At 44.6% G+C, this 24,623-nt stretch overlaps 1 pseudogene; it reads right to left on the reverse strand.

Moving 5' to 3' along the window:
* Positions 1-18,721: 18,721 nt before the first annotated feature.
* LOC110595240 lies at positions 18,722-19,343 on the reverse strand (annotated as a pseudogene).
* Positions 19,344-24,623: the final 5,280 nt, after the last annotated feature.

Below are 24,623 nucleotides of genomic sequence, written 5' to 3' on the forward strand. Positions count from 1 at the left end.
TGCTTGCTGCTGCTTTTTAAATCATTTAGTGTGGCCGGATGTCACACTCTATTTCCTGCTGACTCTATCCCATGCTGACCCAGAGAGAAGGTGGTGTGAGGGGACTAGAAATATTGACACTCCCTTTCCGTTCACATGTTTTCCACACTGTGAAGGAGCTTGTTCCTGAGTCAGGATTCTACTTGGGCACTGCGTCATGATAATGCACTTTATTCCTAAATGTAGTTCTCACGTGACCAAAGCCTTCTTGGCACCGTTTTGAGTCTTCCAAGGACATGTGGATATGGGTTATTTTAAGGGAACCGTCCTCCCTCCCTGAAGCCTCTGGGTAGAAAGAGCATTTCACAACCCTGGAGGGGCTGTTTGGAAAGGGAGTTTCATAGGAGACAGCAAAAGCACTGGGTTTGGAAGTCAACCCAATGGTACCGTCAGGCCTGCCAGCAAGTCCCTCCCTGTCGGGGCACCCTGAGCTGGTTCATTTTTATTCTCACTGTCCCCTACTGTGCAGGGCTTCAGTCATCAACCATGGAACATGGTGCAAACAATGCAGACTTCTGAATCAGGCAGGTGTGAGTCCTGAGCTCTGTGTCAGCTGACATTGGAGCAGCTCGTGCCCATCTGTGTCAGGTGATCTCTCTACAGACATAGGTTACACCCACTCTGTCATGTTATCAGGATTTACAAAGGTAACTCAGGGAAGGAGCCTGGCATTTAATGAATATCTAACAGTTGGAAGCCCCTGTTATCTCACTCCCCCATATATAGTGAACAAACTAGAGAATAATGGAGGGAAAGGAAATAAATCGCTTAGTTATCAAGTTCTGATACTTAACACCCCTTGGAAAGATCCCTCATGGGGAAGGAAGACAGGTGAACTAAGGAAACTGTGAGGCCCTTGGAAAGGGAGGAGACCTGAGCGCCTCATCGAGTCATGTGCTCATCTCTTGGTTTGTTTTTTTTTTTTAATTTTTGTGTTAAAGAGGTAGGGTACAGTAATCCAGGGTTAGGTGGTCAAATGGTCATTGTGCAGGTAAAGTTTGGGCCTCACTTTGGCCCCCACTTCACCTGGTCTGAGATCAGGTATGCTTATTGTTGAAGTGGGCTCCGCCACCCTTTCATCTGCCTCCGATTGTAGCACTCTTATTCCCAGTCCTCACAAATGCAACATGTGCTGCTGGCTTGTGCTTGTCTTTGAAAAATCACCTCAAATAATAACCCATACTCTTCATACATTTTATTTATTACTTTAACTTATTTTTTGAGTTGGAGTTTCACTCCTTCGCCCAGACTGGAGTGTAGTGGCAAGCACGCTCACGGCCACCCCAGCGTTGACCTTCTGGGCTCCAGCAATCCTTCCACCTGAGCCTTCCGCATAGCCGGAACTACAGACACGTGCTACCATGCCCAGCTATTTTTAATTTTATTGTAGAGATGAGGTCTCACCAAGTTGCCCAGGCTGGTCTTGAACTCATGAGCTCAGGGAATCCACATGCCTCAGCCTCCCAAAGTGCTGGGATTACAAGCTGAGCCACCGAGCCTGGCTTTCTTCATACATTTTAAATCACTCTTTCCAGAGCTTGAATAATGCCATTAGATTTGAAACAAAAAATACATTTCCTTTGAAATGTTACCATGAATTTTAGAAAAACGCTTTGCAAAATCCTGAGAACAGAAAGTGCACAATGAAGAAACATGTGTGCCATTTTCTCTTTCACAGTAAGTCAGGAAAATGCATCTACTTAATTCAGTCATGATAATAATTCTTTTATGGGCACTTAAACACCAAAATGTAAACATCCAAAAGCTTGCCACATGCCACCCTCACCTTTTCCATGGGAAATAAAATTAGTATTAAACTTCAGCAGTGTGGGGGGAAAAAAGAGGCATCTTTAGCAAACTAGGCTTGTGGTTGAATCTCTACAGTTAATACTCTAAAAGAGAAGCATGACTCTTAGTCACTTAATATATTTAACTTCAGAATGTCAAAATACCAATGTTTCAGAATGAGCTTCTAAACCCTATTCTCTCTTTGATCAAGAAAAAGATCACTTTGAATGTAGGAGGACTCAAAATTACTCATGTAAAAAAGCAGTACCAGATACAAGAAACTCTGGGAAGGCTCTTAGCTGCTCGAATGCCACTAGATAAAAACCTTTGCTTGCATTTTCCAAACATTTTGATGTTCTTTCAGAATAAAATATGAATAAGTAAATATAGTATGAGTGTGTACGTATAGGATGAGAGCATCTCACATATATGATGGAGTGCCCCATTTTTGTTCTTGGAATTTTAACGTGAGCATTGACCAGTGGTAAACCCTACTGCCTTGTGTTCCATTGTAGGGACCGATTTCATTTGTTTAACCATTCTTTTGTTCTTTAATACTTGGGTTTCCGAGTTGTTGACCATTATAAACATGTAACAAGCGTCTTTGTTTATCCACGTCCACCCTTTAAATTGCTTTTTCAGAGTTGCTTCTAAGTGAATTTCTGGTTCTTTTTTTATTCTCTCGATTCACATTGCAAAATTACTTTCTAGTATAAGCTTGCTGTGTAGAAAGAATTCCCGCCTCACAATACCCTTGCTTGGCATGGTCATCTTTTTTTTTTGAGTTGGAGTTTAACTATGTACTCTGTCACCCAGGCTGGAGGGTAATGGCATCCTCACAGCCACTCCAGCATTGACCTGCTGGGCTCCAGCGATCCTTCTGCCTCAGCCTTCCAAGTAGCCATAACTACAGGCCTATGCTACCACATCGGGGTAATTTTTTTTTTTTAATTGTAGAGACAAGGTCTCGCAAAGGTGCCTGGGCTGGTCTCGAACCCGCAGCTCAGGCAATCCACTCACCTCAGCCTCCCAAAGTGCTGGAACTTCAGGCTGAGCCACCAAACCCAGCCAGTCATCATTTTTAAAAACAGTTTGTGGTTGAGGTATAGACTTTAAAAAGGAAAGAGTCTTAGATGCGGTATCACCTTTTATGCAACAGAGCATCTGTCTTCCCAGTGCCATAACTATAATTTCTTGAAGGAGAAGGATTTTAGCTCATCCATCATTAGAATCCAAATTGCTTGCAAATAGAAATACTGTAATATTTGTGGAGGTAATTGACGATGGATGAACAAACGTACGATTGAATAGACATCCTTAACAGACAGCCATTCAACTGTCAGATTATTCTTCAGAATTCAATTGTAACTCCCCGAAGTAAATTTCAAATGCTTTGGATGTGAGCATATTCTCTGTTTTTAAAGTAACTCCTAAGTCTTAAGCATTATGCTAGAATCAGTACATCAGAAAACTCTATTTAAAATATTGTTCCAACAACAAAAAATGCCCAAGAAACTCTATGTGTGTGTTTCGGCCCATACAAAAATTGCCTAAGAGACATGTATGTTTTCAGCTTGTAAAATACCTCTACAGAGTAAATGCGTCATTTCCGAGATTTTCATTTAGAATACTGTCATTTCCCAACTGAATGAATTCTAGCTCGGAGTCTGTAAACACGCCCCTGAAATTAGAGTCGCATCTCAGATTATTTACAAAGCATGTACCAAAAATACAGAGGTTGGTTTTAGCCTCTTGCCGACCATTCTCAGTGCTATCTTGTATTAATTCAAAATGGGCGTGCGGATCTCTCTTAAAGCCCAAACCACTCGAGAAAGGCTGTGGGTAGAGCATCCTTGAGCCTTCCCAGCTTTGTTTTCTCAGCCAAGCAGAATGCCCTGGGGCTTGCTTCTGCTTGCTCTCTTACCTTGCTTGATAATAAAGTGACCAATTAATTCTCCAAGTAGTTGTCACGAAGTTTTCCCAAACGGGAATGTCCTCTTTGGGCAATCCCCTCGGGTTCCCCTCTCACTGTGGGAGCTTTTCTGTCTTCTCAATAAATCCTGCTTTTAAAAAAAAAGAGCATCCTCTTCAGTTGATGTGCTCTGTTGCATTTCAGTTCTGTTTTTTGTATTTTTTTTTACAATTGAGGTCTTGCTTTTTGTTTGTTTTTTACCTCTTGGTTTTTACCTCTTGTTTAGCAAGAACCCTTCCAAATATGCTTTATTCTTGAGACCCTTTTTCTGTAAGTACAGGTTTGTTTTAAGGAAAGCATCTATAGTAGAGAAACTTAAAAGCTATCTTTGCAAAATAAGTTAATGCATTATTTTAATGTTCACTAAGTTGATCTGATTTCTCCACCTTACTGATCTTATTAGTAAGTGCATTCTTATCAAACTCTTAAAATGAATTACTCTCCCTTTCGACTTGGGCTTATGAAACCTCAGTAACAAGGCTACCATTTACTCTTGTGTTTATTAAATGCCAGGCAGTGAGCAAAGTGACTCAGTTCCTATCTCATTTAGTCTTCTCAGTAATGCTGTACCATGGGATATTTTTAGTCTTGCTTTATCGATGAGGAAACTGAAGCTAGGGAGACTTGAAGACACTTGGCCCATCAGCTACACGGCCAGAGTGCTCTGATTAATTCAGGCCAGATCAGCTCTTATGCTTGTGATGCTTCAGTATAACACGAAATAGAGAAGATGGTTGACCTAAAGCAGGAATTCCAAAAGATTTCATCGGGCTTGCTGTCCTCGATGAGTCGCACCGACAAGCTGTGCTGAGCAGGTGAGCAGTCTGAGTTATGTCAGCGCTAGCGTCCCATTCGCTGAGAAGTGTGAGCTCTGGATGCAGGGATAGGAGCCAGCAGCATGCGTGCTGGGGACCTGCCATCCCAGGCCCAAGGACGTCACCCCAGGGCACGTGGAAATGAGAACGAGCAGCCTTAGAGCCATGTGCCTCCCTAGGGCGCTCCTACTCCGTGCCCCACCTCCAGCCTTCCCCTCAAGCTTCATTGAATATGGCAGGAGTTGTTCTTCGTACAGTCCCCGTAGGTCACAGATACTGTGATGGATAGGATTTTCCACTCTTCTGCAAGGCTGCTTCCAGGGTCCCTTTGGGGTGACGTGTCACAGGTCATCGGGAGAGCTGGGAAACCAGAACCCACTGGACCATCTCAACACTGCACTGGCTACTTTCCTCCTGTATCTACACAGCAGAATGCAGGTCTTCAGAGAGACTGTGGTCACCCAACAGACCCAAAGTGTTGGTTCCCGTCAGAATGTGTGGTGTAGTAGAAGGCTCATGCGTTGAAATTCGGAAGCCTGGGACTGACTTACTACGTGCTACGCGTGTGACTTCACGGCTTCACCTCTGAACCTCGGTTTTCTCATCTGTGGAAATGGATCGAGCATGTGCATAGGTATTTCCCTAGGCCATTGTGATGCTGAAGTGAGAGAATGCAGGTGTAGACGTATTGTAAACAGTCAAGAGCTATGTGTTTTAGTTATTAGAGGTTAGTGTATAGCTAATGACTAATTTTTAAAAAATATTTAACAGTATCTTATGAAAAACACAGCAGAAAAACTCATGCCTCGGTATTGGACACATCAGCACTGCCTCAGAGTCCTGGTGCCACAGGAAAACTCACAGAAGGCACCACTGGGCTGTGTCACTTGAGATGCCAGACGTTGAACAGTCATGAGGGAACATGACTGTAAGTGGATGCAAAGCCTGCAGCCAGCCAGTGCGGGCTCCCTCCTCTCCACACGCTCGCATGATGCAAGTCAAAGAGAGAAGGCCAGTCCTTGGAGCAGGCCCTGATGGAGTTTACTCACCAGTGACTGCAACACGTAAGCCTACCTGTCTCCAGCGGAAGCAACACCAAGCCAAGAAGCGAAAACTTCAGTGCACTCAGTCCCAGAAAACACACCTGTGCACGTACACACACACACACACACACACACACAACCTGTCCTGTCTTTTTTTTATTACTGACTTGATCAGTGGTGCATGTAGCTATTCCTATAAGTCTTCTCTGATTCTTTTTTCCTCTCTGATTTTTGAAAAGAGCCACTGACATTTTGATGTTATATTTACTAAGAGGTTCTGCAATGCCAGTCAAGGTGACAGGGATCTGAATGAAATAATAAACACAGCAGTCCCGCCTGCACTGAGGGACACCATTCCATAGCACTGCTCTGTAGTAAAGCTGAAATAAGCAGCTACGTCACTCTACTTGGGCACTGAAGGCAATGTGGCCATCACTTGTTCCAGAAGGATGAAACAGCTCCGTTCTCATCTCCTGTGGGCCGTTTCCCTCTCAGACTTCATGCTGTCATTCTTGGTGTCTCCCTTGACCAACTCTTCTCCTCTCCTTGGAGTCTGGTAGAAGCCCCAAGCCCATAAATCAGACTTCCTGACAGCAGGGTCCTCGCTACATGGGTATCCCATGACCAAAGGATTTCACACAGCCTGTACGCGACTGGATGCCTCACTTCCACCCAGCCCCAGATCTGCTTCTTCCCTGCATTCCCTCCCTCAGTAAGTATCAACGCCATCCCCTAAGAAGCCCACGTCAAAAACCTGTCACCCTAAACCATCCCATGTCAGCCCCACACCCAATCCATGACCAAGTTCTCATCATCCTGTCTTCCGAATGTTCGCTTCACGCTGTCCCTCCTCGTTATCCCTGCTGGTATGGGCTCATTTAGCCTTTTCTCCTGTGCCATTTTTTCTTGCTGACATTCCTACAATGACTCACTGCTTTCCCTTTTTCTAGCCTAATCTCTTCCAAATGATATCCACACGCTTCATGGGCAATTTTAGATTCGTAGCGTCCTATTGCCAGAGACCTCAACAGAGAAGAGGCACAGTATGATCGTGTCACTCAATGGCTTAAAAGTCCTTCAATGCTTTCCTATGATCTCTTGTAGAAGATGAGGATTTTTTTAGCATCACGCTGAGGACTACCTGTCGCATTTCCTTCTGACTGTACTGAAACACTCGTTGTTCCTGAGTGGGTTGAGAGAGCTTCAGAGCTCTGTGCTTTTGTTAAAGATGTTCCTGGGCATCCTCTCACCCTTGGAGAATGCCGGTTCACTCTTTAAGGCTCAGCTTGAAGCTGGGCACGGTGGCCCATGCCTGTAATCCCAGCACTTTGGGAGGTGGATACAAGAGGATTGCCTGAGTCCAGAGGCTCGAGACCAGCCTAGGCAACTGGTGAGATCTCGTCTCTACAGTAAGTCACACACACACACACACACACACACACACACACACACACACACACACACACACACACACACACACATTAGCTGGGCATGGTGACACATGCCTGTGGTTCCAGCTACTTGGAAGGCTGAGGTGGAAGGATCACCTGAGCCCAACAGGTCGAGGCTGTGGTGGCCATGAGCTTGCCCCTGCACTCCAGCCTGGGCGACAGAGTAAGACTCCTATGCACCAAAAAAAGAAGAAAAAAAACACTCAGCTTGAAAGTGGCAATCTCTACAAAACCTTTCTCTTTTGTGTTTCTATAGCAACCTGGAAATACTTCCTTGACAGCACTCACCATGTTGGTTTATTATGAAGGCTTTTTGTCCTAAGCATCATCGAGCAATTTTATTCAAATGTCTTATATGCATCTCCCTAACCTCAGGGTATTTGTCTTCATTAAAGCTACTCTGTAAGTTCTCCAATTCAGTTTTTCAGAACACAGAAACTTCACTTCCATGTAAGCTGTCTGAGACACAGCCCTTTAAAAATCCATTTAGGGTGCTATCATGAACATCTCATCTCAAGTGCTGAATACCCGTTTGAATAAATTTAATTTCTTTTTCATTCTTCTTATGTGTGCATAAGAGTGATCTCTGCAACGTGGCCACTTGTGTTATGAGATTCTTATGCTACGAGTGAAGCAGTGTAATAGTATCTGAAGGTGGACTCTAATTTAAAGATCTTTTGGATTGATGAAAAAACTGGAGAGAGGAAGTGAGAGAAAAGTGTGCAGACGGGCTGAGGGCCACTTTGGGCAGAGGATAGGGCTGGTCGAACAGGGGTTAGGGCTGATGCTTGAGCTGTCAGGAGTGCTTAAGGTTCCTGGCTGAGGAGAGGCTGAGATTTCTGGCACAGCAAACTGCCACAGGTCTGAACAGAGAAGAGGTACAACAAACAGTGTTTGCGGCAGGTTATTTTTCCAGCTGTTATGTACAAGATGGGCGGTCTGGACAGAAACACACCACCGCAGATACAAGAGAGAACATACTGGGCCCCTACTCTGTTTCAAAAAAAACTTTTTAAATTTTGCTCCCCAGTACCAGCCATCTGCAGATGGCACCATCCCAGAGTCATGGGGTCTGAACCTGTCATGTGCCCTTTGACTTGGGTGGGTCTGGGGTGACCCCACGTGAGAAGGACCAGCGGTTTGACAGGAAGGAGCCGTGTGGCAGAGAGCCCTTGCTGTGCGTTTGTAAAAGATCTGAAAGAGCGTCTCCCCGCAAGTAAGTACTCCTTGCAATGAATGCGGCCAGTACTCCTGTGGAGACCTGCCTGCTGTGGTTCACAGGGCACTGTTCGTCTTTCTCATTATCCTGGACCCCAGGAAGACACAGGCTTTAGGCTTCCTGCTTCCCTTCTCTGCTGGCAGCGGGTGATAGCAGGATTATTTGTCATTTGGATTTAGGAGCCCTACAGATTAGCATCTGCGATCTGGGCTGATACTGATGGACTTAAAGGGACACTGATTGTTGCACTGAGAGTCCTTTGTTCCTAATAATCCAGGCAACCTCCACGGTGGCAGTAAGAGACCCTGACAGTGCAGGTGAAGGTGACGGAGCCTGTCCTGTGTCGTAAATGTAGGACTTAATTAGTGACTTCCCTAACGTCTTAAGTAGAAATTTGGGCTTAAGCAGGGCACATCTGTCCTTAAAGAATAAGCAAGGTTGTTTGAAATTGGAAACAAAGAAAATGCAGAGGACAGAAACAGGAGACAATCTACTCTGTTAGTGCTGTTGGTCTCCATGCTTTGGTTGCATGGGCATTTCTCAGATTATAACCTGAATATGGCGTGAACCTAAAAAATGTAAATAACAGATCTGGGACAGCGCTTAAAGCATTTTGCGCAGGTCTTGAAAGCCAATGGGATGTAAAACATATGAAGGGAACCAAAAAAAAAAAAACCGGAATTATCTTTTGGGGGGCAGACCTCTTTGCAGCTTCCCTCACTAGGTGAATGTTCTAGGAACCCGTTGGCCTCCCTGTCCCAGCTAGAGTTGTGAGAGGCTGCATTCAACTTTGGCGAATTCTTTTTTTTTTTTGGAGATTCTTTCAATGCATTTGCCCATTTCATGATGGGTGATTTACAAGTCTACTGTCCACACCACCCTAAGTAGTTCAGCAGTTTTTGACCTCAAACGGCATGTCCACCATGCCCTACCCTCCCTATTTGCCTGATCTTACCCTGAGCAACTTGTTTTGTTTGCTTGTCTCCCTGGATGAAAAAAGTCCTTGAAGGGATACGTTTTGCCGATGTGGAAGAGGTAAAACAAAAACCGGCAGAAGCACTAAAAGGCATCCAAATGGACGAGTTTGAAAACTGTTTTGAGCAGTGGAAAAAGCATCTCGATAAGTGTATTGCATCCAACGGAGAGTACTTTGAAAGTGACTGCAGTTTAAACCTGTAAGAAGAAATACACAATTCTTTATAAATAAATGCTGGAGTTTTGGGGGTCCCCCTCGTATTTGATTATTCCTTGTAGGAAGACTGGATTTTCAACCGGGTTCTGTAGCATGTCAAGAGTTCACAGAGTTCCAAGAAACTGATCATGATTAATGACAGCACCTTGAATGTTTCCATCGAACCCACAGCTTGAAGTGTTTGCAGCTCAGAAGGCATTGCTGAATGGGCCAGCTGAAATGTGAAGGCCACAGAGGGCAGTTCCCGCTCAGCATCCCCCTCGGTAAGGCTGTGATGGAAGGAAGAACCGCTAAAGACGCCATTCCCTCAGCCTTGGAGGCCAGAAGGAGGCACAGTAGCAGTCACAACCATGTCCCAGAGCCCCTGGTGCTTCACTTCACGATAAGAGTACCTCACCTGAGGCCAGGCACGGGGGCTCACACCGTCGTTCCAGCACCTAGGGAGGCGGAGGTGAGAGGATCGCCTGAGCTCAGGGGTTTGAGACCAGCCTGGGCAACTTGGCAAGACCTCGTCTCTACAATAAGTCAAAGAAACAATTAGCCAGGCGTGGTGGCGTGTGCCTGTGGTTCCAGCTACTTGGAAGACTGAGGTGGAAGGATCACCTGAGCCCAGCAGGTCGAGGGTGCGGTAAGCCATGACATTGACCCTGTCCTCCAGTCTGGGCGACGGAGTGAGACTCGGACTCAAAATAAATGAATGAATAAATTTGTCAAGCATGCGCTGAGGACTAGGCACTGTGCTAAGTACATTACAACCAGTCCTCACCAAACTCCTGTGGGGTCCGCATGATTGTTATCCCTGTTTCAACAGACTAGAAACTGAGGTTTAGAGAGGGTGTGTAAGTGCCAATATCACACAGCTCGTCAGCAATGGAGCCAGGTCTCAAACCACCAGCTGACGCTAAAGCTCGCATTTCCAACCAGTGGCACGCCACCACACCCCACATTTTGCCTGCAGGATGCTCACTTAGTTCCGCAAATATTCATCCAACCTATAACACATTGTGTGAAGCCCCAGTAGAAAACAGTGAGCTGGCCAGGCTCAGCCTGTCATCCCAGCACTTTGGGAGGCCGAGGCAAGTGAATTGCCTGAGCCCGCGCGTTTGAGACCCACCCGGGCAACTTGGCGAGACCTTGTCTCTACAATAAAAATAAAAAATTAGCCGGGCATGATAGTACGTGCCTGTAGTTCCGACTACTTGGGAGGCTGAGGCGGATGGCTTGCCTGAGCCTAGCAGGTCAAGGCTGTGGTGGCTATAAGCGTGCCACTGCAATCCAGCCTGGGCAACAGAGTGAGACTCCAAATCAAAAAAAAAAAAAAGAAAGAAAACGGTGAGCTTATTTACTCATTCAATCAATAAAGCATTTATTGAGCGCCTCCTCGGGGCTAGCCGCTGTGCCCAGAACTCAGATTGCAAACATGACTGAGACATGCTCCCTGCCCTCGGGGAAAGCATAGACTCATGGTGGACACCGACAGATCCCTTGACATCCTGGGTCCCAAGTGCTGTCCAGACTGAAGGTGCGCCACAGAGACAGGGCCATCTAAGAAGGTCAAGGGAAGTCTCCAGGAAGAGCAGCCCTGAGCTGAGTCAGGAGGGACCTTTGAGAATGAGCTGGGGGAAGACTGGAGACTAAGACATTCCTGCCAGAGAGAGGGGGAGGGGGCGTGGGTGAGCGAGATGGTCAGAAAACAAAGGTGGGATTCTGAAGTGAGCCTGACCATCCTAACTCCACATTTCAACTTTATACTATTAATCCCTTAAGGGTGAGAATCTCTCCGGACATTAACAAAGGAAATTTTCTCTTTCTTGGTCAAGAGATTCAGCTTAGCCCATGCAATAGACTGAACGTTTGTGCCCTCTCAGAATTCACATATTGACACCTGATCCCAGATGTGATGGAACCAAGAGGTTGTTTCCACATCGGCAACCTTTGGGAGTATTAGGGACCTAGGGAAGTTGATGAGGTCATAAGGGTGGCACCCTCATAAATGGGGTTAGCGCCCTTGTAAAAGAGACTCCAGGCAACTCACTCCCTGCTTCTGCCAGGTGAGGTTATAGCAAGAAGATGGCCGTCGACGAACCAGGAACTGGGCCCTCCGACAGTGACTCCACCAGCACCTTGATCTTGAACTTCTCAGCATCCAAAATTGTACTAAATAACTTTCTGTTATTTATAAGTGATCCAGTGTAGGACGTTTTGTTATAGTGGTTCAAATGAACCCAGGCAGCCCAGTTTCCAGGCATCCGTTTATTTCTTCAACAAATATTTGACACAGACCAACTATGTACAAGACAGATGTACAAGACACCATGCGTGGTTGGCACCAAAGGAACCAGCCATGGTCCTGCTTTCAAAGACATGATGTATGGAGAACAGAAAAGAAAAGCAAACGGCGGTAACAAAATGTGTCTTTACCAAATCCTCCGCAGTGTGGTGCTCGTGACCTCACTAAGGATTTGCCAGACAGAAGTTTGAACAAAAGGAATTCTGAACAATTTGTTTTCACTCATGAATTCTGGGACTTCCCAGGTAACCCTATTTTATCATTACTGCTATTCTATTATCACCTACGAGAGCACCCAGAGTTCATGATTATACAGGAGGTACCAAAACATGCATATACATTTTAAGGGATGTTATCTATGTATGGCTTTTCGAAGTTGGATAGAATTGCAGCAGCAATGTGTAGTATGAAATTCACTTCAGCCATGCTTCCGCCATTTTCTTTGACTGTCCTGCCTGTCACATGGGGATGCTAGCATTCGTTTGATCAACGCCATCTTTTGAGCGAATGTCATACTTAAAATGTGTATTTTTTTTTTGGCACCCTTGTATATATTCTACTCAATTCTAGAAGCACGTTATTATTTAAAAGTAACTAACATCTTATTAAGAGGAATCAACTCCATGTTGATGTGGTAACATCCCTGATGAGAACACTAGATAACGTGACAGGAAGCAAATAGATGAATGAGGGAACACGGAAAGCCATGATTAATTTCCGGGATTGTTTGTCAGGCCTCCCCTGCCATTCCATGCCACCCCCTCCACCCACCCTTCAGCACCCAGAGATGAGGCTCAGGTGGAAGGTGACAGCCACATTGCCTGGGGACCCAGGCAGCTGTCCTCACCAGCAGATCCTTCATGAACCTTTGTGAAACAGACTTCCAGGCATTCCTGTCACAAAAAATGCCTTTTCTGAATATCAAAGTGATACTAAGTTCTTTCTGTCTTTTCCCCTGTAGAGGAACCCATTTCCTTATTCATCTTCTCTCGTGACGTATTTTGTTATCCTTTAATCATCTTTTGCTGTTGTTGTTCTGTGTTTAGAGATTATGCTCAAAGTGCAAGACCAGGGCAAATGATAGTCATGGGCTTCAATGAAATACTGGATTTCAGTAGTGCTGTTTCTCCTAAGGATGTAAAACACATTTTTATATGTGTCCATTCTATTTCATGCCACCAGCCATCTGTGGACTCTTGGGCAAGTCATTAACATCTTGGGGCCCTGGTTTCCTCAGCTGTTAAGAGTTAACAGATGTAGTTAACAGATACATGTTTTCTGACAGATCTCCCAGCCCTCAAATCCTTTAATGATGTGATGCTATGGCTATTGATAATAATAACAATAGTAATAGTAATACTCCCTCGGACAGGATCACAGTCTTCTTGGGGCACCTGTCATCTTGATCCCAAATACTGCCATTACTAAAAGAAACACTCCTGTGCAGACCACCCACTTATGAGCCTAAATACAAGAGAATAAATCAGTTCATTTCTCATAACCCAATAAAGCTTATTCCTAGAACACAATTGAATGCCATATTAGAAAAGCCATTATTATGATAAATACCAGCAGAATGGTTTAAAAATAACATGATGACTGCATGAATGGATTGCACAAACAACATTTGATCAAATTGTACATCCTGAGTTTTTGAAAAGTAAAGTTCAAGCATAAAGTGATTCTTTTAAAATAATATTTACTTAATGTTAAGAGTCACTGTACTTAACAAAGACACATTACACACACTTCCAAACACAATAAGGGTACGCCGTTGTACTCAAACTTTCTATATTATTAAAGATTCCTGCCAATGTGATACGTCATTTAAAAATGAGGAATCATACAGGGATAAAGATGGCAAAATATCCCCATTAGCAAACCACTTATAGTTAGGAAATCCAGGACAATAAACTAAAAGCTATTTGTGATTATCTTAAAAAAAACCTAGTAAAGTTGTCATAAAATGAACAATAATGAAGAAAAAAGAGATCCCATTCTCTATATATCCATGAAAATATTAAATATCTGCTACTTATGCTAACATAGCATTCTCTAGCACTGAGCAAATAAAATGACCAAGACTTGACAGAAAAAATGAAGAACAATTTAAATAAAAGCCAACATATGCCCTGCTCCTGGCACTGATGTTTAAGAACAAAGTTTGCACAATTCCAACCCAAATATCAAAATGTAAAGAACTTAATAAAATGACTGTAAAATTCAAAATATAGATGTATGTTAAATCAAGTATTTTAAATGGTGATAATACTTTGGGGAATGAATAACTGTCAATGTAAAGAAAAAACAACTCAATTGAGTGTTATACATAGGCCACAATAAACTCTAGTGGCATAAAATAGTTAAATATATAGGGTTTTTCACTGTAAAATGTAGGCTGGGCGTGGTGGCTCATGCCTGTCATCCCAGCGCTTTGGGAGGCAGAGGTGAGAAGATTGCCTGAGCCCAGCAGGTCGAGGTTGCAGTAGCCATGAGTGTGCCACTGCACTTCAGCCTGGGTGGCAGAGTGAAATCTCAACTCAAAAAAAAAAGTAGTATTATTGCTACAGTTATTAAGGGAAATATATTTCCCTGTACTATTGGGCAAATAGAAGAATGGTAGATGAATTCTATTATTAAAAACGTGTCATGCTAGAACTGTAACAAAACCAACATGAACATGACAGTTACCCTCCCATTTACCCTCACCCTAAACTTCACCCTAAACTACAGTTATCTCACCCTAAATTTCACATTTCAAGACAGCCACAGGTATAAGAATAGGCCCTCATTGTACAGATGGATATAACACAGACATCATTTGAAAAAATATATTCTGGCCAGGCGCAGTGACTCCAGCTTGTAATCCCAGCACTTTGTGGGGCCGAGGTGAGGGAACTGCCTGAGCCCACGGGTTTGAGAACAGCCTGGGCAACTTGGCAAGGCCTCATCTTTACAATAAAAATCAAAAAATTAACCGGGCATGGTAGCACGCACCTGTAGCTCTGGCTACTTGGAAGGCTGAGGCGGAAGGATCGCCAGAGCCCAGCAGGTCGATGTGAGTGTGCCACTGCACTCCAGCCTGGGCGACGGAGAGAGACTCCAACTCAAAAAAAGAAGAAAAGAAAAAATATATTCCTACTTGGCTGGTAGTCAAAGAAATATTAAGTAACCAAGATGTGCAGTGCAACTTCACAACTGTTTAAATTATCTGAAGTATGGAGCTCTGCGTTGACAAAGCAGTAGGGTACGTTCATATATTGCAGGGAGCAGTGTAAGTTTTATACCCTCATGATGTAAGACAGTTGAAAGTACATGACAGAATCCTCCAAAATGAGGATATCCTTTTTATGCAGCAGTATTTCTAGAACCATGTAGTGGCAGTGGTAATTATAGCAGCTATACTTATTGGAAAACTGAAGTAAGCACTGTGTAGACACTTCACAGATGCCGTTTCATATCCTTCCTGAGATACTCCAGGTGGACCTTACTGACCATGTTTTCAAGGAGGAAACTGCGGACCAAAAGGGGTAAATAAATCTCCCGGGGCAGAGAGATTCAGATCTTGGCTGACCCAAGACCTTTCGACCACCCCACGCTGCCTCTGAAGCCTGGCAAGAGAAGCACAAAATAGAGAAAACCAGGAAAGGGAAAAGAGAAAGGAAAGAAGTGGGAGACCTCTCTGTGCTAGACTGCATGGCTCACAAGGAAAGCTAGAAATAACCCAGCGTCCACAAATCACAGTGAAAGCGGATGTGAAGGACAGACAGCGACTGGCAAAATGGGCCCGCCCCCTTGCTGCCGTAGTTTTTCTAGGATTATGGAGTCATGACTCTGCTACCGCAAGGCACAGCGCATCAGTGAGTGGCAGGACTGTGGATGGCATGGTGCTCGTGGGGTGAGAGGCCGTGCAAGATAGTGGAAAGGTATCGTCCGAGGCACATCCTGGCTCTACTCCCAACTAGTCGTAGCACGCAAGTAAGGTGAAACTCTTCAACTCCCTGTTCCTCAGTTTCCTCCTCTGTCAAACGGAGCAGAGGGGATAGTCCCTACTTCATAGGGGTGTTGATGGACTGAATGAATGAATAAATGCCGGGCGCTCAGTGCCTGATGAACAAGGGACAGTGGAAAGAAACACGAAATGTGATAACTCGTGGATCATGTCTGTAAAGCAGATGCAAAAACCTCCGTAAACACTTTCAAAATGAGCCAGAATGGCAGAGAAATACTTGCAGTCTGAGGTTGAAAAGGCTGCATTTTCATTTTTCTCTAGCGTTTTAAAATGCAATTTTAAAAATCAACTTTAACTTGGCAGAGGCAGTCTTTTGCCAAGAACTTATACAGAATATAAATATGAAATCAGACGGTCATTCTCTAGAGGGTTGGTGGTAAGCGGCCACATTAAGGGGTCCATTATGGCCATCCCCATTTTGTACGTCTTCCATAGCCCCTGTTTATGCAGAAGAGGTTCCCATAAAAGGCAGCCAGTAGAGAAATGGAACTTAGAATCGGTTAGTGATCTGTTTGATGTCACATACTCCAGAAGAGAAAGCAAAGTCTGGAAGCTGCTAAATAGCCTTCAGAGGTTGACGCCTAATGGTAAAACTTGCCCAAATTATCTATTATTGAGGGAAGAGTCGGGAGAGGACAAAAGCAGAAAGTCTCAGTTTATGAAGACAGAATATCCAAAATGCCCCTGCTCCATGACAAAAACGGCCCTGTCCTGAGCATCCCATCCACTTCGTAGCAATCTATCAATCACCAAATATTGGGGAATATCATACTTAGTCCCAGTACCGTAATATACAATAACAAAATGCATAATGCGCAGTCAATTCATATTGCAATAAAAATGCTCTAAATATGTGTCGTTCTGAAATTTCTGCTGTCCTAATTATATTATTTGTCACTGAGACTAAATTTGGTTCAGAATTTTGTCTCATTTTCACACAGTACAACTACTTAGTACTTATTCTTCAATTTTAAGTCCACAAATAAACGGCACGTGGACATAAAATGTAAGATCCAATTTCAAATAATGCTTTTAATCAGAAGTGGGACATTATCATGACTCTTTTAAATAGTTTATGGGAAATAACTTTTATTTCTAGTTTTTAACCTTAAAGGTTGGATTCAGATCAAGAATGGCTAGTAGACTCCGGCATGCTTGCTTCTTCTGCCTCCCAAGAGTCCACTGACATCATGATAAAGAATTTTAGAAATGTGCAAGCCACAAGGGCCATCATTACAAGAGAGGCCATCCATGCATAAGCAATTCCAATAAATGTTTGGAGGACAGAAGACAGGTGGGATAGGAGTGACTGACTTAACAGGGAAGAGGAAGTCCGTTTAAAATGTGCAGAAGAAGGTTATGAACAAGGAAAAAGCAAAACCTTGGAGGGGGTCAGCTCTGGTGCACCAGCCATGGCATAAAATAAAAACAAGACTCAGCACCCAGTAGGAAGTTGCTGAAAATGAGTGTGACTTCTCCCCACTAATACCCACGTACAAAACGTGATTCTTATGCCCTTTCCTCTAAGAAGAGTTTGAAGGCTTTTCTCCACAAAAGTTAACCGGAAAAAAGTCAAGGTACAAAAACACCGAGTGTGTTCGTTGCCGGGGCCACCCTAAAAAAGCACCACAAACTGGGTGACTTATTTTCTCACAATTCTGGAGACTAGAAGTTCAAGATCAAAGTGTTGGAGGGTTGGTTCCTTCTGGGGCCTCTCTCCTTGGTTTGCAAATGACTGTCTTCTGCATGTCCTCTTGTGGTCTTCCACATAGCCCAGCCTGTGTCCTAATCTCTTCTTCCGGCAAGGACACCAGTCATATTGGATTAGGGTCCACTGATGTGACCTCATTTGACATTAATTACCTCTTTAAAGGCCCTGTTTCCGAATATAGCCGCCACACCTTGAATGGAAGGTGAGGACTTGAACATATGAATTTCTGGGGACACAGTTCAGCCCTCAACGCCAAGCAAGCACAGGCACCCGGGTGAGACAGAGGCTGTGAGTAGATTGAGAGCCTGTCCACAGGCTGTGGGAGCGCAGCCCCATGCCCTCCCTGTGCACAGCGCCAGAGGTCAAGACTCTATCCCTGACGGGAGATGAGAGCACACCTCCCTGCTGGGTCAACGAATCGGTCTCGATGATGGACATTCTGATGTTTGGGGCCCTCTCTCAGCAAGTGACCTCACTCACACATATATGCGATCAACCAGAAGGCCTTTGGAGGAGAGCTTTCAGAGGGAAAGCAGGTGTCGTGTAAACAACAACAGAAAATAATGAGCCTGGCAGAAGCGCAGAAAATGCAGGAAACAAGAGAAAACATTGATGGCATTCTAGCTTCATCTGCAGAGAAAGAGGAAGAAACAGCGTTGCCACAGAACAGGGACAGGATGCCACGAAAGAGGAGGAATCATTTACTAGAAACTAGTAGTGGTCCCAGTCCAAGAAGTATTGGGAGAGGTGGAAAGTGGTGTCAGAAATGAGTCGTAAAAGTGAGAAACCAAGAAATACAAGTCAAAGTATATTATTTACAGCGGCAATAACTTACAGAAGAAACAGCTGCAGTAAAAATTTGTTTTCCTGCAAGAGAGAGTAGACTGATATTTTTTCATTAAACCTTTTGACACCATATTCTGTCTCTCTCTCTCTTTAAACTCTCTGTGCTGTCTGAGGACGGGGGGACACCCCTTATCAACAAGGGTGCCTGAACAATGCATATCTGTATACCTAACCCTTAACTGTACCCCACAATTTTAAAATAAAAAATATGTTTAAAAAAAAGAAATAAAGGCATATATTTACAAAGTAAAAAAAAAAAAAAAAACAACTCTGTGGACATATTACTTTGATTTAATTTTTTTAAATTTTTTTCTGCAAAGGCTTTATTGGGGGGCCGGGGGGCTCAGTCCTTCTGGGCCGCCTTCCTCATGGTGGCCAGGACGCTGCTCAGCTCCTTGCGCTTCCTCTTGGCCTGGATGTGTGTCCTCACCCGATCCTCGATGAACTTGAGCGCTCGCTTGTCCTTGGAGACCTTGAGCTGCTCCATGGCGCACGCCTCGCCCGGGGCGAAGCCGCACACCTCTCGATCATGTCCTGCACGAACTTGGTGTGCTTGATCAGGTGCCCGTGGCGGTGACTCTGCCTTGGCTTGCTCACATTCTTGGCCACCTCGTGGTCCTCGTTGAGGCCCACGGCCACAGGATCGCGCAGGGCCGTGGCTGCTGCTCTCCAACGGCTGCTGTGGCGGAAGCTATTTTTATATTTTTAGAAGGCTTGGAATAGTCACACCCTTGCTTATGATAATAGTTGTGTTCCCGACCATCTGTGTAGCGTTGTTTTTTATAAATCAATCACTATCAATTCTCTTTGAACCCGCACTAAGTCAGATAAATTACTTTAGGCCTTATGGAGAAATGCAGAGAACTGCAAGAAGACCATCCCTCCCGAGAGGTCTGCAGTTTACTGGGGATGGCTCTGTTGGTAAGGCATCATCATCCAGATGCTAACCAAGAGTCACAGTCCATGCTGTCCTGGGACTTGAGAAAGGAGGTGACATGGGCTTCAGTGCATGGAGAAGGGAGCGGAGCTGAGTGTCAAGCAGAAGCTTGTGATTAAGCAGGGGTTGTGAGAACTCCAGAGAAGGGCGCACAGGCTTGAGGCTGGTGGCCCCCACGTGATGGGCAGATGAGTCGTCACCTGGGTGGGTAGCATGAGATAGTATTAGAAGGGCAGGGAGAGGATACTCATGAAAGGGCAGTCTGGAGGAGCCACACCGGGAGGTGATTTCATCTTCTAAATAGTAAGTCCCTGAGTGTGTGTGTGTGTGTGTGTGTGTGTGTGTGTGTGTGTGTGTGTGTGCGCGCACGCGCGCACGCACGGGCAAACATATGGGTATGTGAGAAAATTTGCTCCATGCATGACCAAGTCAGGACACTCAGGCTGTCCGCGATGTGTTTTATTAGTCATCCTCTCTGTCGTCACAGGTTGTTTATTCTTTTTCTCTTACCGTATGTTTACACATTTCAACCTTCCCCTCCCCCACTCACCCTTCTCAATCTCTATTATCTACTTGTCCACTCTCTACCTCCATGTGTCCAAATTCCTTAGCTTCCACCTGTAAGTAAGAACAAGTGATATCTGTCTTTTTATGCCTGATTTATTTCACTTAAGATAATGGCCTAGGGGCCAGGTGCGGTGGCTCATGCCTATAATCCCAGCACTTTGGGAGGTCGAGGTGAGAGGATTGCCTGAACCCACGGACTCGAGACCAGCCTGGGCAACTCGGTGAAACCTCATCCCTACGCTAAATCAAAAACTTAGCCTGGCGTGGTGGCGTGTGCCGGTAGTTCCAGCTACTTGGAAGGGAGGCCGAAGGATCACCTGAGCCCAGCAGGTCGAAGCTGCGGTGGCCAGGAGCATGCCAGTGCCCTCTGGGCGGCAAAATGAGACTCCAACTCAAAAAAAAAAAAAAAAAAAAAAAGGATAATGGCCTCCAGTTCCATCCATGTTGCTGAAAATGACAGGATTTCATTCTTTTTTTGTGGCTGAATAACATTCCGTTGGGGACGTACGCCATCTTTTCTTTATCCATCCATCCATGAATGGATACCTGGGTTGGTTCCGTATCTTAGCTATTGTGCATAGTGCTGCACCTGAGTCTTTTTGAGCAAGATGTAGACAAGATCAGCCTACTGGTGGTGTGTGGATTACTGAGGCCAGAAGACTAAGCCAGAGATCAGGAAGGAGTTAAGCGGTTACTACAGTCTTCTAGGTAGGAGATGAGACTGAGCGACTCAAGCCTGCACGATGGTAGCGATGGAAGGGAAGGACATCCGATTGTTAAATTTGGAGAAACGGAAGGATCTACAACATTTTTGTCTCTGAGGAACATTCAATATTATTTCACCCTAATTGTCGCCGAAATTTCTAGAACGTCTTTATAATCAATCAGGGCATGAGTGAACCATGGTTACTTTACTAAGCTGACAGGGCTAACCAAAGAAGCCCAGGGTTTAGTTGACCATCTTCATAGATAAAAGTACAGTTTCCACGAAGCATTTCTGAAATGTAACACTTTAGGAAGTAACTTACAGAAGCTTGCCCTGCTATCTTAAACCCTAAGGGGACTCCCAAGTTGGAAGCCACTGACTGGACCCAGAATGTTTCACTTACAGGTGAAGCAGCTTAATCAGATGCATCCCAAAACAAACTTCAAGCTGTGAGCAGAAGGGTGTCAAAACAAGCCTCTCACATTTTGTTTAGACTCAGTGTCTGACTAGTAGCACATTTAGAGAACAACAAAGTCATTTGAAAAGCAAATGACAATCCCTTCATTTATCTTTTGTGGAAGATTGGTTTTTCCACTAACACAGGTTTGCTTAACACAAGATAAACCATTATTCCTGTGTTAAAATTGGCTGCCAAAGCCACCACCTGGATACTTTTTTCTGGCAATTGATTTCTCAGATACTTATTTTCTTATTATCCTGCCATTTTAAACGGTAACTGGCACGACCATTTCTTGATCCATTATGACATAATGGCACATTCACAATCATATTGTTTAAAAGTTCCATTGTCTTTGCACATGAATAAATGGGGCTCGAACAGACTCAAGGTTTTAATTCCTCTATGACATGTTTTTCTTCCCTAATTCTACAGAGAACATATCACATGTGTTGTGCACTAATTGCTTTTTCAAGTCAACCTCACTGGACGCCATAGTGAGCAATTTTTTTTTTTTTTTTGAGTTGGAGTCTCACTCTGTCGCCCAGACTGGAGTGCAGTGGCTGCTCCCGGCCCCCGCAGCTTCGACCTGCTGGGCTCCAGCGATCCCTCCGCCTCAGCCTTCCGAGTAGCCGGAATTACAGGCGCGCCCGGCTAATTTTTTTAAAATTTTATTGTAGAGATGAGGTCTCACCTGCCCAGGCAGGTCTCGAACCCGCGGGCTCAAGTAATCCACTCACCTCAGCTTCCCAAAGGCGCGGGATTATAGGCCGAGCCACTGAGCCCAGCTATATAGTGAGCATCTTTTATGGTACAAGTCAAGCTGCTAGATGAGCAGATGTTTGTCATTAGAGGGAAGGAAAAGTGAAACAGTAGTCAGGACCTCTCTGTCCCTGTATGTGTTTGGTGTTAAATGTGACATTTAGGGAACAAAGTAATGTATGTATTATCCTGAATTATCATTCCCCCCAAGTATTCTGTCTCTGTCAGTACCCTGTTCTCAGCATTAGCATTCAGGTACACCCACCAAATATTTTTTTTTTTTTTTTTAGTCTGGGTCTCACTCTGTTGTCCGGGCTGGAGTGCAGTGACACGATCACAGCTCACCGCAGCCTTGACCTCCTGAGCTCAGGTGATCTTTCCACCTCAGCCTCCTGAGCAGCTGGGACTACAGGCATGTATCACCACACCCACCTAATTTTTTGGGGTTTTTTTAACTTTTTTATAGAGACAAGGTCTCACTATGTTGCCTAGGCTGGTCTCGAACTCCTGGCCTCTAGCAAGCCTCTTGCCTCGGCCTCCCAGAGTGCTAGGATTACAGGCAGGGATGCTTATGACATTGAGTACAGTGACTGATTAGAAGCCTGAATTGCAAGGAACTGTATTTGGGGGCCCTATGAGGTGTGACCAGGTAGCCCAAGGATGACTTTCTGGTATTTCTGCAGGGAGACTGTAAAATGACTTTGATGTGATTCACTCTTGGTGAAAGACAAGACCACATCGGCCGAAGAAAAGAGAATGATGGGGGTGGGGATGTGGAGGACGGGACACGTGACATTCAATTTTAAAACATGAATGAAAGATGTCTGCACGTTCTTGTCCAGATGCTGGGAAAGAAAGTGGATGGCTCTCGGGTGAGCAGAGAAGTAGCTTCTGGGCCTTGTGGATGAAAGAGGGAAGCAACACCCTCTGAGCACAGAGGTTGTCTGACACAGAATAAATGCTGTACGACAGAAGTAAAGGATAGAAAAGTGACAGCGGATGGGGTGAGAAGGGTGAGGGCGACCGCAGAAAGAGGAAGACAGGGGAAGTCGGTACAGTTGGGGCTTTTTAAAAAAATCGATAGTGTGAGTGATAAAGATAAGTTCTTAAATAGATTGGGAGGTAAATTCATTGCAAATGATTACTCTTATGACACCAGGGTGTCTCTAGACTCTTTTTTCTAAAAAGAGTACGCTTGCCTGGCAGCAGACTTCAAACATGCATCTGTCCACGCTCGGGAGTGGGGAGCAGGCCTCAGCTGGGCCCTCGGTCTCTTTTTGGTGAAGGGTCACTGGCTGCTCGATAAGACATTTGCAGGATGTTGGGAAATCCTTTCTGTTCTTGTCTGACTGTCCTGCCCAGCTTAGATCAGTTACACTTTGTTTCATTTAAAAGCCACTTCAGCACAACCCTTCATACTGCGAAATCCCTATACCAGGCATTCATCGATAATTTTTCACAATTGCATTATTTGTCATGGTTGATAAAACACAGACATGAGAGTTTTCACCAGTGCACGTGTTTCACTATGTGCAAATTATCTTCCCAGACAACTATTTATAAACGTCAGACACCTCCTTCCTCGGTATCAGTAAACAATCAACTGATGAAATTGTTGCCCTGGGTACTTATTTAGGTGAGAGTGGAAAAATCCATTTTAGCTCAGAGTTCATGATGCTGACATCTTAGTTCTACACAGAAGGATAAGCCCAGACCACTTGTAATGAGTAAAATGTGACTTAGGTGTAAACAGAAATAAACATTGAACCAGGGAAATGATCAAGAAAGTAGAAAGACTTTTATTTCAACTTTGAAAGAACATAGAAAATAAAAGCAAATCCCCAAAGAGTTTTTTTAAAGTTCTTAAACAGATCTTCATTCTGTGAAATTTACATCTATCATACACATGCAATGCTATAGATTGCATGGCATGATTTTTTAGTTTGTAAGGGAGAAAGCTCCGAAGAAGCTGACATCATAAAGAAAGGCAGAAGGCTGGGCGTGGTGACTCAAGCCTATAATCCCAGACTTTGGGAGGCCGAGGTGAGAAGATTGCCTGAGCCCAGGGATTCAAGACCAGCATGGGCAACTTGATGAGACCTTGTCTCCACAATAAATCAAAAAATTGGCCGGGCATGGTAGAGCACACCTGTAATTCCAGCTATTTGGAAGGCTGAGGCGGAAGGATCGCCTGAGCCCAGCAGGTCGACGCTGGGGTGGCCGGGAGCGGCCACTGCCCTCCAGCCTGGGCAACAGAGTGAGACTCTGACTCAAGAAAAGGAAAGGCAGAGAGAAGCCTTAATAAGGACACTTAAAATGTCTGTATCCAGTCACTTTGGAAGAACAATAGATTATTTGTATCTATGTGTTTTAAAGAGTCTCTAGAAATATTTGATTAGTTATTATTGATGTACTTGAAAGCTGCATGCTTCTCAACATTTGTCTCAAATAATCCACGGGTATGCTTTGTCTTGGGCTGGCTTCTTTAGAAGCAGAGCCTCTAACGTGATCTGTTGAGGGAGTCATCTCAGAAGACAAGTGTTGTTGAGATCAGTTACACTTTGTTTCATTTAAAAGCCACTTCGGCACAACCCTTAATACTGCGAAGTCCCTATACTAGGCTTTCCTCAATAATTATTCACAACTGCATTATTTGTCATGGCTGATAAAACACAGATGTGGGAGTTTTGACCAGTGCAGAGAGAGCAGGAAAAGGAGCCAGACATGAAGAAAGGATGTCAGGAGAATTTCAGCCTCACTCTGTAAGGTGGATTATAGAAATGGCCCCAGGGTACTCCCTGACAGCACCCATCAGC

The sequence above is a fragment of the Carlito syrichta genome, unplaced genomic scaffold (assembly GCF_000164805.1).
Source record: "Carlito syrichta isolate Samal-C Ts95f unplaced genomic scaffold, Tarsius_syrichta-2.0.1 Scaffold288344, whole genome shotgun sequence".
In the NCBI taxonomy this organism is placed as follows: Eukaryota; Metazoa; Chordata; class Mammalia; order Primates; family Tarsiidae; genus Carlito; species Carlito syrichta.